This window comes from Ctenocephalides felis, unplaced genomic scaffold, assembly GCF_003426905.1.
Source record: "Ctenocephalides felis isolate EL2017-DRISC unplaced genomic scaffold, ASM342690v1 CF-g0.4_SCAFFOLD_01886, whole genome shotgun sequence".
NCBI classification, from domain to species: domain Eukaryota; kingdom Metazoa; phylum Arthropoda; class Insecta; order Siphonaptera; family Pulicidae; genus Ctenocephalides; species Ctenocephalides felis.
Genome location: NW_020538040.1, coordinates 67,283,183 through 67,301,197, shown reverse-complemented (window position 1 = coordinate 67,301,197; position 18,015 = coordinate 67,283,183). Strand labels below are relative to the sequence as shown.

General features: G+C 28.8%; 1 long non-coding RNA gene across 1 annotated transcript in view; it reads left to right on the top strand.

The window, feature by feature from the left end:
* Nucleotides 1-2,932: 2,932 nt before the first annotated feature.
* Nucleotides 2,933-18,015, top strand: part of LOC113378534 — a 38,382-nt gene continuing 23,299 nt past the window's right edge. The window contains exons 1-2 of the long non-coding RNA XR_003367194.1: nucleotides 2,933-3,043; nucleotides 3,161-3,212. This is a non-coding gene — a long non-coding RNA (uncharacterized LOC113378534). The remainder of the gene's footprint in view (nucleotides 3,044-3,160; nucleotides 3,213-18,015) is intronic.

Genomic DNA, 18,015 nt, shown 5'->3' with positions numbered 1-18,015 from the left:
TTTTTACACTTTTAGCATCCTAAACTGGATGGGCCTGTCTTTGCCAAAAACTAAACACCACGTCTTCTCAACATTACGAATTCGATGTTTTTTTGAATATTTTAAATCGGATCCTCTGTACTCTCATAAAGTTTATTTCTATTTTCTGCACTCTTTGCTTCAAACTGCGAAACGACAGGACCGACTTTTGCCAAAAACTAAACAGCACGTTTCCCTTTCAATAGGAATAGAATGCTTTTTGATTATTTTAAATCGGTTGTTCCGTGCTCCAGAAAACGTGGAAGAAAAATTGTATCCCCACACATAAATTGTGCATACACATACACATCCATTTTTCAAAGAATGCCAAAATGTTCACAAACCATCAAAACGTGAAGATATGTAAAAAAATTTCATTTTCGATTTATGACCTATTACTATACCTTACCCTACGGGAAGTTAATTAACAAAAGAATTTTAGTAACTAACTAATAATTTATTTTTATTTATATCTTATTACTTGACTTTTTGACGATCGTTTTCATTTAAATTGATAATTGAATATGACAGAAAATATTAAAATTTATTAATAATTTCATTGTTCTTTAAATCATTTTATGCAAAAGAGCAAATGGTTTATGTATAATAGCGGGAGTATGGATAAAATGACATAGTATTTTGTATTTTCATGATACTACTAACTTATTCATATTGTAACCAGTCTCAATTGTTTTTACTCATTTTTGGTTCATTGACTACCAGTAAGATAGTATTTCATTTAATTAGGAACAATAATATCTTTATTAAGAAAAAAATTCAACAGATTACAAGAAACATTTTGTCCATATAGTGAGGACAGACTAAATTTTTAGGAAAGCCGTTCACAAATATTAAATCGTTTCGTCCTCTTTGGGGCATTTGCATAAGAAGCATTGAACCCAAAGGGTTCAAGTCAATCAAGATGCAAAAATAGGGTTTTGCAACAGTGTTTTTTCTTCGCCGGTTGTACCTTTGGTCTATTCTTGATTATTAAGATGTGAATAAGGTTTTAATTTCTTTTTACTTGACCCTGTAATACTTGGGAAATAGTATCATTTTATCCATACTAATGTCATTTTATCCAAAACTGAACAAATTAGAACAATTAATCAAATGTTCACTGAACACTTGCTCATTGGAATAAAATTGATCGAAATTACTAGTACTGGCATAAGATTATTCATTTTAATTGAAATAATTGCAAATCCACAAAAAAACGAACACCCTTAAAATTAAATTTCTAAGGTGCAATACACGTTTGAATTGATTATTGCAACAAGACTATGACAATGACGCTTAACTTCTGACAGGGTTGTTATTATGGCTTTCGTCATGTTATATAGTCGCGGAAACGTTAATGAATCTAGTCAATTTTTAAATAAGACCACTATGTCATTTTATCTATATATACTATTTTGTCTATGTTTATCCTACTAGATTTTTGTTTTATTAAAATTTCTGCATTCTTCATATTTTTATTTAAAACTAGCAAACCCGACGAACTCCGTTTCGCCACCAGATGGTTTCGTGAGAAAGATGAAGAAATTTTTTGTTTGTTTTATATTTGAAAAGGAAAAATTTGATCAGGAAAGAAAACCTGGCTATATATATATATATATATATATATATATATATATATATATATATATATATATATATATATATATATATAGAAGATAATCTATTTGCAATTATTTAAAACAATTATTGATTATTTTTAATACTCGAATTTTTAATTACGGTGCGTGAAGTTCCAGCAATTTGCATTAGGGCACGATGCCATGCAAGCTAATTTTCTTAGCTATAAACCTTGCGGAGCCCGAGACCTTTCCAACAAATACTAAATTGTCGATATCAGTTCGTGCGTTCTGGAGTTATTTCGTAAGGAAGGAAAACCCGACTTATTTTTATATATATAGAAGATATTATTTCCCGAACTTTACAAATAAATAATCCGTGTAAGAAATTATATCAATATGGTGTACGTATTTTTAAATTATTTAAATTGTTACATTCGTAATAATTAAAGAGATGTTGCAATTATATATCTCGAAGATGCATCTGTAGTTAAAAGTTGGCGTTATAAATTAATTTTAAGTTCCGCGATAAAAACTTCACCAGTTTTGCAATAATAGTAAGTTTTATTATCTTTGATTTACACTATTAATAATGATTATAAGTACAAGAATACAGTTACATTCAGATACATAATTGATAATTATTTCTTCATATGAATCATTTTCATAATCGAACTGAAAGTGCACACAAATAGTTTTGAATATTTGATATTGATCTTCAATATATCTTATAATATTCATACAAAGTTTAACATAGATATCTATTGATTTTAATATTGAATTTTATTGTTACAGATCCGTCTCTAGTTGAAATCAGTAGACGACTTCAATTTCGTGTTTGTTAGTGCGAGTCTGTGTAATTTGCGCAATTAATGTGTTTTTTTAGTGTTAATGTAATATTTTTTGTGTTTATTAATAAAATAAATATATGCAGTTTACTTATAATTGTGATTTGATATGACTGTGTTTTATTGGAAAAACGTTGCGTTTATAAACTGTTGAGATCCTGATTCGCTCTCTTCTGGAAATCGAGAGGTAAACATAATGTTTTTTGTCAAGTTTAATGTCTAGTCAGTAAAATTATATAACTTTTAATTTTTCTAGACAACAAATTGGTAATCGAGATGTTCCAGAAGAATCGGTGCTTGTTGGCGTAAGGTGAGTGCTATAAATTGCAAAAATGGTTCTTGGTGGTATGACCGATTTTGTCCAATACTTTTAAAGTTGTTTGAAGTTACTAGTCGACAAAAGCTTGGTCATATCATCAAATGAAATATGTTGTAATGTTTTTTTTTCAGCAGCGTTTAAATAAATGTAAGTGAATAGTTAAAAATATTGTTCTAATCAAAATAAAGTGTTACTTAATTTTTTTTTAATTAATTGCGCGTAAATCAAAGTGTTAGTGTTATCATTTTTATCAAGAATTGATTCTGGCTGTTATTTCTAAGGTGAGATATCGAACAAATAAATTCATTGACTATTACTTCTTTAATTCAAAATTCAAAAATATATATTGCATTTCATTTTCTTTAACATATAAATTTATACCTATTTTTTATTTCTAGAACGATGACGATTGTCACTTTTGGATCTGACGATTAAACCACAAATTTTAAGGTAAAGTTTTTGAAGTTATATTTGTGTGTGTTTGTATTTGTGTCTCATTAAATTCACATGTTTTCATAGTGATAGCTATCTTTTCACATAAATTTTAAAATTTAATTCATCAGAATTGTAACGTATATATCTATTAAGAAATTATGAATTTGCGACACAAATTTGGTAGGATCAGTGGTACGGTTTTTCGAGCATTTCATTTCAAGTTTTGGATTCCCTCAATGAGTCTCGTAAACTCAGTGTTAATAACGTGACTCTTAGGTCACCAAATGGTTGACAAATCTCTCTTTGATGAATTTATAATTAGAGTAACTCCTAAATCTCCCGGACAAAAACGGACGCTGGTAAATTTAGTTTTTGGCATTTCTGATTAAACCTTGATGACTTTATATTGGATGCAGAGTAAGGGCTATTTTTAATTGGAAACATTGCTATACTATCTATACTCAAGTGAAAACCGATGACACTACTGCTTGGCATCTATCTATCCGAGGAGATGTATTGAACCTGGAACTTCTGATTATAAGCCCAGTCTTCGGAGAAACCGAACCTCTTACGATTGCTAAGACGGATTCATTCAGTAATATGAGAATTATTGCTTTCGTTTTGTTCGTGTTAATACTAGTATAACATTCCAATGTTCTTAATAAAAAAAATATTTTGTTCAGTTTTAACCCAGAAGGAACCTCTATTTTTTCTATCATATAGATTGGATTCAGAAGCAAACTTTTCATGTAAAACCATTTTTAAATTTATGCGTTCAACTAAAAATACAACTATAAAATTTTGACTGTTTATCTATCTAAAGAGAAGTTGGATTTTCTCAAAAAAGAACATATTTGCTAATTTTGTTTTCTCGACGACTCATGTCATTCTGAATCAAATGAGAACAAGTTTGGAAAAAGTGTGTGTTAGGTATGTGGTTTTGGCATTTCGTCGACGTATTCTCAAAAACGGCTGCACCGATTTTGAAAATTTGAAAGCCATTGTATGTAACTCGATAAAAAGTAGCGTTTGCCACTTTTACTCGACAATCAGCCAAGTCATTTCTTTCTAAATAGCAGAAAATTTTTGTCTATGTTTCAGCCCATAAACTTAAACCGATTTTAAAAATTCATAAACTGTTCTGAAGATATATTGGTTGGGAAATGCGTTGATTTGTTTTTGGCAATGATTGGTCGAGCCATTTTTTAATAATTACATGTTAAAAACATTTTTTTCGCTTTCATAGTCTGAAATAACATCCTGAAGTACTATAGACCTACGATAATAAATTGTAAAAAATAACCGTTTTGTACGTAGCTACTGATTATAGTTGACATACACTTGCACATTTACAAAAAATAAACATTTTTAGAACTCTAAATGAAAGAAATGAAATGTTTTAAGTAAATTATATATAATTACAAATATTTTAAATATGTTTCAAAGGCATTTGGAAATTGCATTGATTATGTTTTAGTGAAAGCAAAAATGTTATTTTGAAAATAAGCAGTTGAATATTTTATATAAATGGCTGCATCTCAATTCCTTTTAAGTTGATTATCTACGCGTTTTAAGGAAGTTAATTCAACTTGCCTTAATGCAAAATACTACTGACAACAAGTTATCTATTTGACCCCAGTCCCCAAAATCTTTGCCACATCTGGGCGACACCAATGGGGTCGACGAACCCTTAACCGCCAGGGTCTTGATTAGCGAACAGTACACACACGAAAATAAAAAAAATATATACACAGAAGTTAGGATGGAAACGCAGCGATCGTTGGCTACTCGGCGGGGAGTCCGCGTCAAATTACTGCGCGCGAACAATTCGCTTGCTGAAAAATTGTCGTTTACTTGTCATTTGCGCCGTTTGTATTTTATGTATTATGCCGAGTGTAATATATATGCATACAAATGTTTATGCTTAATGTGACTCTGGAAGAGAAATGTGTTTATCACACAGAGATTCCAGGATGATTTAGTTAAATCTCGAATAATTTGCTTTGTTTTTGCAAAATTTGTTGTGCACTATACTTTGCAACATTGTCAAATATAAGGATTATAGAATTTTATGGTTTCACTTTTTATAAATAATAATTTCGGTATTTTAAATTTTGTTTAAATAATATATTTTGATTTATTTGGTGTGCAATTAGTAATTTGACATTAATAAGTGATACAAAATTTTAGTAACAAATTTATTTTTAAAGTTTTAAAAATTTGCTTGCTCAAAGATGCAAATTTTAATATAAATATTTAGTTGTAAATAAATAGGGTAGGGCGGGGCTAGTTGAGCAAATGTTTACTTGAACGGATGTAGCTCCTCAATGATAAGTCTCGATATATTTTTATACGGCTTGATAGACTTGTTGTTTATCGCTTAAAAAAAGTGTCATTAGTATTTTTTGGTAATGAGTAAACTTTAAGAGCTACAGCTGTTTTAATGCAAAGAGTCAAGTATGCTCAATGTACCTCATAGGTGGTGCAAGTTGAGCACTAAGAAAGTGTAATAAAACCGTAGGTTCAATTAGTGATGAAATAAGTGTTTAATGATCAGTTCTATATTTATAGTCTTTATTGACAGAGAGAACAAAACATATACTAATTTTCTTTGAATAATTAACAAAAAGTATAATCAACAAAACAATACCGAATCTTAGGAATAATTTTACCATTATATTCAGTCTTTTTGTTTAAAATCTTTTTTTTATATTATTACTCATAGACTTAGCTTAAATCTTAAAAATACTAATTTTTGGAAGTTTACGGTAATTGTCCTAGTGACAGAACAAGTGTAGCAACTATGCTCAACTAACCCCAACTCGGAATTTAAAAATAAAAGTGAGTTTATAAAAAAAACGTGAAAATTATACCCAGAATCTCTGTGCATATTAAAAGTACGACAATTATATGGAAGATTAACATTTACCTGATTAAAAAAATAACATTTGACTAAACCAGACGAAATTTCGTGAAGATTGACTTTCTTACTTTTTGGTCTCGAAATAAACAAACAACTTACTCCTATGCTCAACTAGTCCCACTCTACCCTATACGTTTCCATAAATTTCTATTTGATAATGAGAAACTACTAGTGGTGTATGGCATTGTGCCTTGAGGCAAATTGCTGTAACTTCCCATTCCGCAATAAAATATTTGAAGAATATTAAGTATTTCCAAATGTATTATTATGAAAACAAAAACCATTATCTTTTGAAATTAAAAAAAGCATTTTTATGCTTTCCCCAAAAAACAATCACACCGTCAATACAAGCAAAATTTTTTTGGAATTACTGAAATCGAATGCTTCGTCCTTTCAAAAATTGCCATTTTTTTCACATTTACATCCGTATCTTCAAAACAGCTGGACCTGTTTTTACCAAAAACTAATCAGCACTTTTCCTTATCATTAAAAATCGAATGCTATTCGAATTATTCAAATCGGTTAGTCCGTGCGCCTGGAAACACTTTCATTTTTTCTGAAGTTCAAAATCTTTGCATTATTTTCATGATTTTTTACGAGTTCTGTTGCATAATCAATTATTGGTTGATTTTGTGTTACCAAAATAATGAATCTAATCCAAACATGCGATATTATGTGTTCCATCATGTCATGTGATGGAATTTAAAAGTTTATCTGAAATTTATAACCCATATGCTATTTTAACTATTATTTTTCGTGTCGTTGAAAATATACTCACGACTGTTAACGGTGACAGACATATTGCTCGAATTTCAAGAGTTAGAGTAAAATGTTGAAAAATAACTATATAAAAATCATTAAGTTACAGATCTCCAGTGAAATACTTTAACTTCTTTTTATGTGATCTGTTGTTTTTTTCTTGAGCCTTCTTATATCAAGCCTTGCTAAGAGTGCAGAAACGGATGGGTTCTTGTGAATCTGTAGGAATTACCAGCATTCTTAATGCTTCAGACTGTTTCTTCTAGATGGTGAAAATTCATGTTTTATTGGTAAAGCCTCTTTGCTTCACTTTATACGTGCAAATAGCTTTAGTGATCGTTTGTAAATATGAACCTTGTTTTCTAGCAACAATCTTGAATTGTGACCTATTACTTTTAAATTATACCCTTTAATATTAATCACGTCGCAACCTCTCCGGAGGGTGGTGGCGGAGCCCAAATATGTGGGTAAGATGAACCCAATTCCAAAATTTCATGCAAATCGGAGCACAGTGAAAAAAATTCAGAGGTCATACCCTTTTTTCCTCTCCGTTTACTGCACTATATGAGCTACTATAAGGATTTAATTCTATTTTTCACTTGCCAATATTTGATTTGTTTCTTCTGCATTAATAGTCAAATTTAGTAGAAAGAACGTTTGACCTGCGTTTCGGGGACAGTTGTAAGAACCATTATTCAATAAAAAAAAATAATTCAATGTATGGCTATCAAGATATACTACTTTTACCTCAGTCGCTATTTTCCGTTTAATGTATTTTATGACTTGGTACCGTGTGGAAAATCATTTTGTTCTTCAAAGTCAATACGGATATCGTTTGTGCTTGTTATGTTAGTTTAAAAAGTATCTAGCGTACTTGGTTCCAGACAGAGACTTCAATAAGTTCATATATATCTCTCTTGTCACATATATAATAGAAATAAAATAAATCTATTGCTATGTAAAAGGAGTTTAGATCAATGGCAATTGGCTGTTATTGGATCGCTATTTATCCTAATGAAAGTCTTAATATGATTTCCGATTGGCTAGAAAGGATTAATGTTTGCAGCGGCAATTATTCATTTTCAATCATGTTAAAGTTCGCCCATGGATTAGTGGTTAGAGCTGTGGAACTTCAAGCAGATGTTGCAGAAACGATAACCATAAAAAGTTTGATGACAAGCAGTAGTGACATTCATTTTTACTTGAAACTTTCATTTGAAACAATTATTCATTTTCAATCATGTTGAAGCTCTCCCGTGGGTTAGTGGTTAGAGCTATAAAACTTCAAGCAGAAGTTGCAGAAACTATAACCCTGAAAAGCTTGATATCGAGCAGTGATGACATTCATTTTTCTGGAAATTATAGATAGAAAAGTTTTCAAGTGCAAATAGCCCTTACCCGGAATTGTTGCACCGATACAAGATTAATCAGTTTTATAGAAATTGTAATAATAAAGTTCATCACATAAATAGGACAACCTTTAGGTCGCCATATAACAAGCCACGGTAATAAGAAGTTAGGAATTATTTTGGACTATCACAGAAAAATATTTTTCAGCTCTAGTAAGAGATGATGTATGTAGTTAGAAAAAATTGGTTAAATTTATCAAAACTAGATCTTTCCTAATGATATTATTGCCACATCTCTAATTTACTATTACGTTATACTTTATTGTATAAAAAATTAAAAAAATAAAAACTACTGAAGAAAGTACAATCCTTCTGGTTAATGATGGAAAGTAATTGGCCGAGACAATCATTTAAATTAATTTTAGAAAAACATTTTAATTAAAAACAGACTATATTTAATGTATTATTTTACATGTAAATGTAAGAAAGTACGAATTATTTCTATCAAAAAGCAAATATATTTTAAACTAGTGGTGCATGGCATCGTACCTTAAGGCAAATTGCTAGAATTTTATTAAAAAAAGAAAATTTTTAACATCTTTTTACGCAATCGCGCTGCAAAGCTAATTTATAGTCGAAATATAAAAGCGCGTAATCGCCGCGTAGTCGTGTACCATGTAAACATTGGTACGAAACCCATATAAATGTAAAAGAAATTAGTACTTATTATTGAAATCTTCTTAAAATATCTGATATAAATACGATGTATATATGTCTAATGTTCACTTTTGACCGCCAAATGGCATTATTTTTTACTATTTTTATTGGATCTCCGGAGAAAATTTCATTAATTGTTCATTTCATCAATTAATACAAGTAAAATGTTTTTTGAATTATTTAAATCGGACGCTCCGTTATTTATACACGTTATAATTGAAATGCTGTTTTTGGCACTTTTTGCCCCGTATCTCCGAAACGGCTAGATCTGCCTTTGCCAAAAACTAATTAGCACGTTTCCTTATCAGTAGTAGGAATCGAATGTTTTTGAGTTATTCTAAGGTATGCCAAAATGTTCAGTAAAGATATATAAAAAAAAATATTTTCGATTTTTGCGATTACTATAACTGATCCGTTAATAAAAAGTAGAAAATGCTATTTAAGTAGCTAAATCTTAATTCTTACTGATTATTTCCACATTTTGGAAAGGTTTTCCATAGCCTAAAGATTTTCTAAAAAGCTTGATATTGTATTGCATAAATTATTTGATTTATCTTTATGATTTAATTGTGGAATGAGATATAAATTTATTATTTCATTTTCCTAGATTTTAACCTCCTATATAATTGAAATGGCCGTCTGTGCATAATTTCAAAACATGGTAAACAATTTCTTCTATCTGCTCTTGTATAAAGTACCGTTGCACGTAAGAATGCCAATGTCCAAATGTTTCATTAGTTAATGCACCGTTTTAAACGTTTTTCGTGATATTTAATCAATCAATCTAAGCGAAATTATACATTGATGTGGAATTATATAATGAAAAATGCGAAATGGATCGATGATGTGTGAGTCTTTATTTAGTTTGCCTTGCGATAAACGAAGTACATAAAATAATATGCAAATTGACGCGAATATAAATTGGAGAGTGATCAAACAATGTCAGTTACGTTAACGGGATGGGCAGCAGCTGCCATTGCAATGCAATTAGGGATTGCGATAGATAAAATAATAATTCCATGCATGGTTTGACTTACAAGTTGCTGACAGAGCATGTGCACAACCACGGAAAAATTACAAACACATACTTTTCCATCCATCTTTTCATAAAACTAGTGGTGCATGGCATCGTGCCTTAAGGCAAATTGCTAGAACCTCTTGTACCGAAAATTAAAATTTTCAAAAAAGCTATTAAATTTTCTGAAAACTTCGAAAGAATGATATTCTAGAAAATGTTGAAATTTTTGAAGAAAATGAGTTGTTTTTGAAACATTTTTTTTTGTTTTAAATTTTTTTTATTTTTTTTTGAAAATTTTGAACTTTTTTCAAAGCACAATCGTGCTGCGTAGGTGCGTATGTTTGTGTTAGGCAATTATTCATTTTCAATCATGTTGTGGCTTCCCTGTGGATTAGTGGTTAAAGCTATGGAATTTCAAGCAGGAGTAATAACCCCGAAAACGATAACCCCGGAAAGCTTGATATCAAGCAGTAGTAACATTCATTTTTACTAGGAATTATAGATAGAAATATGTTTTTTCAAAGTGCAAATAGCCCTCACCCGGTGTTGTTGCATTAATACAAAATTCATCAGTGTTACAGAAATTGCAATAATAAAGTTCATCACTCAAATAGGACAACCTTTGGGTCGCCATCTATAAAGCTATAGTATTAAAAAGTTAGGAATTTATTTTGATCATCATAAAGAAACTTATCTCCAGGTAGAGATGATATCGTTAGAAAAAATTGGTTGAATTTATCAAAAATATATCTTTACTAATGATATTATTGCCAGATCGGCACATCTCCAATTTACTAATGCATTATACTTCATTGTATAAAAAAATAAAAAAAATAAACAACTGAATATTTTTTATTCGAATGTACAATCCTTCTTATTGATAGAAAATAATTGGCCGATACGGTCATTTAAATTATTTTTGGAAAAACGTTTTAACTAAAAACAGATTAAATTTAACGAATTTCTATTAAAAAGCAAATATATTTTAAACTAGGGTGCATGACATCGTGGTTTAATGCAAATTGCTCGAACTTCCCGTACCGAAAACTAAATCATTAAAACAAACTTTAATAAAAAAAAATTGCAACATTTTTTTAAAAAAAATTTTTAACAAAACATTTTTTAAGCAATCGCGCTGCATAACTGATTTATAGTCGAAATATCAAAGCGCGTAAGCGCCGCGTCGCAGTCTAACGGATAAATATTGGTACGAAACCCATTGACATGTAAACAAAATTTATGCCTTAAAATAAAATCTCTATATAATCTAATGATCATGTTTGACTTCCAAATAACATTTTTTTCCAAAAATGTAATATTCTCTTTATTTTGACAATACAAGTGAAATGTTCTTTTACTTATTGAAATCGTACGATCCGTTCTCCCAAAAACTGATAAACCATATTTGGCACTTTTTGCCCAGTATCTTTAAAACGGCATGACCTGCCTGGTCCAAAAACTAATCATCACGTATCTTTGTTAATAGGAATCGAATGTTTTTTATATTATTCGTATTCCCGAAATCGCCGACGAAAATTTGTATCCACTCACACATACACAAACACATACATACACATACACACACATCCATTTTTTTCTAATAATAAGGTATGCTAAAATGTTCAGGAACCTTTCAAACGTAAAAAAAACAAAAATTCATTTTCAATGTTTTTGCGATAACTATAACTTACCCTACGGGAAATCCAATTGCAATCAGACACAAATATACTTTTAATAATTGTAGTGTAATTTGAGTATTTGATTAAATGTAATTACAAAAATAAACTTACTTTCTTACTTCACTTCTTAATCTCTGATATTTTCACTAAGTTGGAAAATGTATTTTTTATTTACACGTTTCTTTTGTTTTTCTACTGCCATACCAACTTCGCACCTATATCTAACTTGTGTTGCCACATTTGAAATCTTGAAGGTGGAAGACAGACTATGCAAAGTGATCATGTACGATTTTTGTTTTGAAATCGTCAACGCAAATTTGTATCCAGCACACATGCACACATACACACCTACACACAACCCTTTTTTTCTAAGGTATGCTAAAATGTTCGAAAACCTTTGAAACGTAAAGGAAAATAAAAATTCCTTTTTGGTTTTTTGCGATAACTATAACTTACCCTACGGAAAATCCAATTGCAATCAGACACAAATATACTTTTAATAATTGTAACGTAATTTGAGTATTTGATTAAATGTAATTACAAAAAATAAACTTACTTTCTTAATTCACTTCTAAATCTCTGATATTTTCACGAAATTAGAAAATGTATTTTTTTTTACACGTTTTGTTTTTCTACTGCCATACCAACTTCGCACCTATCTAACTTGTATTGCCACATTTGAAATCTTGAAGATGGAGGGACAGACTATGCAAAGTGATCATGTACATTTTTATTTTGAAATCGTCAATGCAAATTTGTATCCGTCCACATGCACACACACACATGCACACAACCATTTTTTCCAAGGTATGCTAAAATGTTCAAAAACCTTTCAAACATAAAGAAAAACAAAAATTTATTTTCGATTTTTTTGCTATTACTATAACTTATCCTACTGGAAATTCAATTGCAATCAGACACAAATATACTTCTAATAATTGTAACGTAATTTCAGTATTTGATAAATTGTAATTACAAAAAATAAACTTACTTTCTTACTTCACTACTTAATCTCTGATATTTTCACTAAATTGGAAAATGTATCTTATTTACACGTTTCTTTTGTTTTTCTACTGCCATAACAACTTCGCACCTATATCCAACTTGTGTTGCCACATTTGAAATCTTGAAGGGTGAGAACAGATTATGCAAAGTAATCATGCACATTTTTATTTTGGCATCTCATCTAGACAATATTAGAATATGATATAATTATATAAACGTTTTTTTCTCCCGATGTTTTCGTTCCGAAAAGTAGTGAAGGGGTCTTACGCTCAGACGCATCGGCGCTGTTATCGGCATTCAAATTAATGGCGCAAAATTTGAAATAAAAATTAATGAATTTTAATAATCGTGTATTTGAATCTAAATTTTGCATTAAAATCGTATTATGTTTTGTAATAATACAATAATAACAACAATATACTAGATAATAATATATTATAATAAATATACAATCACATCGAAATATAAATCATCAAAATCACTGCCGTGTTATAAATACATAATGCATAATCTACTGGAATATTTTTTATTAACTTATTGCTACAAATGCTCAGTAAAATTTAGTGAATAATACATTATATTATAGTGTTTATTATATTGTCTGATGTCATACTTAACTCTTATTAACCAATAATCATATTATGCAAAATTCGACATTCACAAGTAATTTTTCTTCCGAATATATTCAGAACCGTATAAAGTGGTAATCGATTTTTGAACAGCTGGAAGATCTCTAAATATTTTGTCTTTCTTGTAGAAGCATATACTTCATTTCTTTCAGAATTTTAAATGGTTGCTTTTTAAAGTATAATATGATTAGACTAATCTGGTAAACCAATATGTAGAATTTATGCCCTGTATCTGAGTTTGAAGCTGTTTTATTCATATTTCCAAAGAGCTATGCAATTTGAGAGCAATTATTAATGAACAATAAACATAAATAAATATAAAATACAAATGAAGAAGAATCATAATTTTAGAAAATGTCCTATCATGTTAATACACTTTATTTTATAATTTACTGCCGTAGTCATCTTGTGAGATTGGAATGCGAGAAGTGTTCTTTTCCTTGTCCGAATTTTATAGAAGATTTACCTTTTTTTCAGTTTTTTGGAAAGTAATTTGACTACTCATGTTTTATACTCTACAACTTCATGCACTATTTCGATTATTTTAAGAAAAAAGCATCCATGATAGGATGTAACTGTTCCCGCAAAAATTTTAAATAAGTAAATTTAAAATTAAGGCTCTATATCGGTAATTTTATTCTGTGTTTGCTTAGAAATTTTGAATAAGTGTATTTAATCTTTCTTCAAGTAATTAGTATACTTTTATAAATATACATAACATTAAACAAAACTTTCAAATTATTAAATTCAAATTATAAAATATATACACTTCTTTTGAAACAAATTTTATTGTTAGCTTTTCTCTAAATCTAACAATTTTTATATTGATGCGGCAATCTCGGGGAAGGGTTATTTTCTCTCGGAAACAATTATCCATCTATATTTTCAAGTGAAAACCGATATATCATTACTTATATATAATAAAAATGAAACTTATTTGTATTGAAATGATTGAATTGATCAAACTTCTATTATTCCGGATAACGAAACACTAGACTTGATTCCATGGAGTGAACTCTAAATTTCATATTATTTTTCTGTTTTTTCTGTGTTTTTTTTATGTAACAATAGCTTTTAAGATTTTATTGCATCTTGATTACTATTTTTATTGGAATAATAGATATATAAAGTCCAGATGATTCCATAACAAATGCGGAAAATTTTCATTGTCAATCACATGAATTACTAGAATAGATCATACACAAGTAATTTTATCATTGACATCGCTTACTACAGATAAATTCATCCAATTCAATTAAAATTGATTTTATTTATAAAATTTTTGGAACTAAATATCATTCATAATGGAATCGCATAGGGGTGTGATATATTATGTTTGATATATAACCATTTCATTCAAAATTATGAAATTATTTCATGTTTTATATATTTCCAACACATTTTTCAACCTTGAGCGACTATTGCTGAGCAATAAAAGTACATGCTAGACTTTGCATCGAATATCAACGAAGACAATGCTTATCTTCTTTTCATGTTTAATAAACAAGATTTAATTATAGATATAAAATAGATGTTAATTATACGGGCATAATTATTATTAGGAGTACTAATTAATGAATTAACATCAGAAGCAATTATAAATTATTAATTGTGCATCTGGCGCAAGTGAATATTAATTCAATTAGGAAATAATAGTTACGGATTTGCAACGAGATTCAGGTGAATATTAATTTTTTTTCACTATTTATTCAAAGTACATCTCAAATGCACTTTTGAGATGAAATCGTTGAAATTTTTAATTTTTTTCTATGTGCAAATCAGAATGATACTTTTGGTATATATATTATTTTTAAGTGAAAATATAATCTATATGTGATTAAACCCATAACATTGACAAATTATGAATTTGTAATGTAAATGCAATAAATTTTTAAATCATTCAATCATCATTTATAAATTTGCATGTCTTCGAATTAGTTTTATATTTAAAATGCCTTTTTTAAATTATTATATAGATTATAATACCAATATATAATCACGACTTTAATATTTAATTATGAATACTGCAAAACTATTTATTTAAAGAAAAGACTTGACAATGTTTCATAACTTGCAAATTCTATTAGTCAAATAATAATAATTTAGTTCATTTTTTGTTTGATCAGTTAAAGTGTAGAATATTAAAATACTGACATTGCGTGCAAATTTTACTAGTTTAAAAAAAAATTGTATATAGTTTTATGCATATCTTCACACAAAAACGTGTATATTAAGAGTTTTAAATACGAGTAGTATCTTTACTAATCACTTTATTTATCGATCTTTTTTTATTTTGAAATCTTAGTTCCCTGATTTCATGCAGATAATTATTGCTTTGATTTTAAAATCTTTTAAAATTAATGTTAAAGACCAATTGATCTTTTTATTTAATTGACCTTCGTTCATAAGCATACAGTCAGGAATTATATGATGAATAAATTTAAATGTATTCACAATATAAAAAATATATACATTTATTATGCAATTCTTGTAATACAATTTTATAAATTAGACATAATTTAGAAAATTTTACTAGGGATGTGTGCAAAACTGATTTTATTATGAAAGCAAACCTTATATATGAATATAAGGTAGCTGGTTGTGATAGTTTGTTTTCAAAATTATTCTATCCTAAGATCCTCTAGTTAAAAGTTAAAATTATTTATTTGAAGTCTCTCAGTGGGCTTTAGAACTTTAGCTAGAATTAAAATAAAATTCGAATCATTTTCGCTATTCAAAAAAGTTTTTTGAATCATTGAAATCGGATACTTAGTTCACTCAAAAAGTTAATTTTTGGACATTTAGCTCGGTATCTCCGAAACTTCTGGACCTACCTTTGCCAAAAACTAATCAGTTCGACTCCCTATCACTAGAAATCGAATGTTCTTAGAATCGATTCAAATCGGTTAATCCGTGCTTCCAAAAACGTGAATGAAAAATTGTATCCATACATACATACACACTCACACACATACACATACACAAATATCTATTTTTTCTAAGGTATGCCAAAATGTTCAAAAATCTTCAAAACGTGAAAAAATGCAAAAATTTTCAATTTCGATTTTTGGACGATTACAATAACTTACCCTGCGGAAAGTTAAAAAAAAAACGTTCTATTTACATTTAAATGCCACACAATATGATTACTAAATTACATTTAAATACCTCATAATATGATACTTAAATACAGATTGAGAGGATTTATTTCATCTTGGGACATTACAGTAAATGTTATCTTTTATTTGACGTTCCCCATAATTATTAATTATGCGTTTATAATATAATAGTTATTCTATAATATTTAAACGTACTACATGAAATAATTCCATTCGATCAAGAGTACAACGACACTCGATTCGCTGTGTTCATTTTATAAGTATATTTATAAACGTGCAAAATTTGAGATAACGAGTACAAAATATTATTTGTTTGTTTGATACATAAAATATTCGTCTCGTGTCAGTGCCTAATTAAGCATCGTACAAACAAGATAAAACCCGTGAAATGAGTTTAATAAATGCATCCAATGGTTCGTGACCTTGTGATTTGATAAATAAAATTGTCGAAGATCGACTTCTTACGCATTCTCAGAAATGCATGCGCATCGTAAAATATTGCCAAAACTTTCAAGGAACGTTTCAGTTTTATAAACATATCATTTTAGATGATACAATTTATTTTTTTAAATAAACCTACCCCCCGTTTTACACGGAAGACAAGTTCCATAAAAAATCGTGCAAGTAAAAAACAAACTGTTATGTGAAAAAACGTGATGAATCAAAATCACTATAAAAAAGCTCTATTTGGCCCACATTTTAGGTCCAGTCGCTCTAGCCACATACCCACGAGTGAGCCCACTTCTTACACTTGAAACCAAAAAAATGTAAGATATTTCTAAAAATTGTAAGAAGTTTTTGTGTCTATTCTTAAAGTTACGCACTTCTTTCAATACAAATTGAATTTAAATTATAATTTTATATCGATAGTAAAGATAGAAAGATCTGGAGAACGAGCATAAAATTAGCGTAATAGTCTGTGTACTCTAAAAAAAAGAAACTATAATCAATAATTACTTATTACAACTTACTTTCTTGCTAAAACTATATTATACTACATGCAAACATGCGAACTATATTATGCTAAATTGGATTTTTTTAATAACAATCAGAACATTACTTTGTATGGGTTATTTTTGTTTATATTAATTAAGTGTAATCACAGATAGAAGTTGATGGGTGATTACTATTGAATACAATTCACAGGATAAAGTTCATAGGCCATAATTTTTTTTTTAAGTCTTCTTAATTCTGATGTAAGAATAAATAAAATGAGTGACTTTATCCTATATAGTTTAGTTTTTGTGGCTTGAAAATCTGCCTACATTGGGGTTTTAAGTTTCAAAACAATATTTCGCAAAATTTAATAATTCAATTAATAATTGCATTGTTTAAACCATTGTAAAATAATGTAATGTTAACTATAACACTAGTGTATTTTCAACAAAGGTTTCCACCCAAACGTATGGATATAACAGGCTTGCAATTTTTTATTAATTTAGCTTTACTTTTACTTTAGTTTACTTGAAGTTCAGCTAGTATCAATTATCCTAGAAAAAAGATATGCCAATACTAAATGTATAATCTCATATATCCTGTATATATCATGTTGTTTGACAAATAACATATGAAATTTAAACAAAAATCACTCTAAATTTTTTAATTGTAATTCAGTCTTTG